The 2,458-nt window shown below is 49.0% G+C and overlaps 1 long non-coding RNA gene across 1 annotated transcript; it reads right to left on the bottom strand.

The window, feature by feature from the left end:
• Positions 1–1,557: 1,557 nt before the first annotated feature.
• Positions 1,558–2,320, bottom strand: LOC144226051 (uncharacterized). Its single transcript, XR_013333512.1, has 2 exons — positions 1,875–2,320; positions 1,558–1,672 (listed from the first exon to the last, which is right to left on the bottom strand). It is a non-coding gene; the product is annotated as an uncharacterized LOC144226051 (long non-coding RNA).
• Positions 2,321–2,458: the final 138 nt, after the last annotated feature.

Raw genomic sequence — 2,458 nt, 5'->3', positions numbered from 1 at the left:
TTATCTTCTAACTTTAAACACTTTTTAAATTTATCATGGCTTTTATAATTTTCAAGAGCTCTTATTTTTCAAATGTTCTTTTACATACACCTCTCTGTTTATTTCACGGATAATCTTCAGAGATTGCAGAGGTAATGTTTTTTTATAATATTTGTCTTCTTTCTAGTTTTTTTTCCTTTTTTTTTTTTGTCTTCCTCAAATGTCTGTCAATCCTTGGTCATAGGTGTATATTTCAGAGAGAGGCAGACGTGCTTATTGGAAGGTCTGTGAGACAGATGAAGACTGCCAAGTGGTGGAATTCACTTAAGGCAGTTTGAGGCGCTTTGGTTGGCCTGTCACCCTCGGCCTCCACAGTCTGGGGCCGCACAGACTACAGATGGTGTCTCTGCTTGACCTTTGCACCATCCAAACTCCGTTTGTTTCCTCGGTTGGCTCCTTCTGACCTTCCTCTTCTAATTCTGAGATCCCACTTCCTTCTAGGCTTAGTTTTCCCCTTATCTCCTTGCTGCCTTCTTCATCCAGGGTATAAACTTTACACAATGTTTCACTTGTTCCCTAATATTTAATGTATGTTAATTTGTCTTCCCAACCACAATGTGTGTTCCTTAAGATGAGACACCACTTCACATCCTTCTTGGCGTGGTACCCAACCAGCAGTAGCTGCTGAGCATTGTTAGTTTTTACTGAAAAAAAAAAAAAAAAAAAAAAAAAAAAATTGTTAAGTCAATCAGAAAGGAAAGCCTTGTGTGCCGAGTGGAGAGATTCCTTCTCAAATTTGATGCATACATGTGGTGTCACTGCAATTTGGTAATGCTTTTGAGTGCTTGATCTGTCAAGTGCTTTGCAAGAGACTCTGAAGAGAGCAATATTTGATCACTTTACTTCAGCTGAAGCCTCCTGTTCCCTGGGGTTTACAGAAGCCCTACCAGATATGTTGTGTGTACAGACAGGTTTTGAGATGTGGCTTAAATAATTAGGTATTATTAACAATTTTACTTTTTCAGTAATTTACCTAAAAATAAATTAGATTGATTTAAAGGCTAATCTTCTGCCATCACACTTGGCCACTGAAACATTCTCTCGGCTGTAGAGAAAAGGGTGGCCTTGCAGCTAGAGGAGTGGACACTAGGTAGAATCTGGACTGCCTGACATCTGAACCTAAGGAAGCATGTCCTGACCATGAACTTTACTGATCTTAAAATGGTTTTCGAAGTAAAGTGGATATGGTGGCTTATACGCAACGTCCAAATCCCTTAACATGAGATGGAGACATTGCACGACCAGGTGGTCCTGTTCGCCGTCCAGGTTTATGCCCTCCACCCCTCACGTATACGTCACAGTCAGTGAAACTCCTCTAAAGCCTCCTGCTTCTGCACTGTCCTCGCTTCTCCCCAGAAATCTCACTCCCTTCAGACCAGAAAACCTGCCCAGTAAAAATATTCGGACTCGAGGGCAATTATGGTCATCATCATCACGGGCAGCAACACCAACAAAATGGCTAAAACATACTCAGTGCTTACCATGGGCTGAGTGCTCTGCTATATTCTTTTCTTAATATTTGTTTTTTAAGTTTATTTATTTTGAGAGAACGAGAGGGGCAAGGGGAGAGAGGGAGAATCCCATGCAGGCTCCACACGGTGGGGATCATCGTCCGGAACTGTGAGACCAAGACCTGAGCAGAAATGAAGGGTCAGACAGACACCCAGGTGCCCCTCTGCTCCATTCGTCGTAAGCACTGCCTGGGAAGCACCCTGTTGTCCTGACTAAAGAGTTGAGGAAGCTGAGCGTACAGAGGTTAAAGAAACAAACAACAACAACAAAACTTGCCCAGGATCACACCCCCGATTCTGTATCCCCAAACCCTTTCCCCATACCCAGCGCGTAAGTGGGCATGTCCAGAGATGGTAACACAGGTATGACCCGCTTTCCCAAAGTGTGTCACTCTCCTCCGTCCGCGCCTGCTTCCGCTGGCCCAGAGGAATCAGGAGAGGATTTCGCTTGTGAGGGAAAAGCCACCGCGGCACCGGAGCCCGTCTTCCTGAGAGCGGAGTGGCGTGCTCTCCGCTTTGCACCGGCTGGACTCAGAAACGGATTCGCCGAGCGCTCTGCTTTCCGACGGCGCGGGAACCTCCGAGAGCCTCTCGCGGCAGCCGCGCTTCAGGCGAGCCTGACCCTCTCCCGGGCCGGCCACCTGGGCGCCCGAAAACTGGCGCCAGGGGCTCCAGGTAGCTGTCGGTCCTCGCAGCAAGCAGGGCGAACGAGCCCGGGCAGGCCAGCAGCACGCCGCGCTCGGGCAGGCGGCGCAGCCCCGGGTGGAAGCGGGGAGAGAGGCGGTGCCCTGCCGACGCCCGCGGCACCTCGTGACCCCGGCTTGGGAAGCAGGAGCGGTTTCCAAAGCAACAGGGCTTGCGCCTGCGCAGCTCGCTTCCCCGGCGCCTGGGGGCTGGGGGCGGGGGGG

This window comes from Crocuta crocuta, unplaced genomic scaffold (assembly GCF_008692635.1).
Source record: "Crocuta crocuta isolate KB4526 unplaced genomic scaffold, BGI_CrCroc_1.0 scaffold506, whole genome shotgun sequence".
NCBI lineage: Eukaryota > Metazoa > Chordata > Mammalia > Carnivora > Hyaenidae > Crocuta > Crocuta crocuta.
The sequence above is the reverse complement of the archived record's forward strand: the minus strand, read 5'-3'. Positions and strand labels throughout refer to the sequence as shown.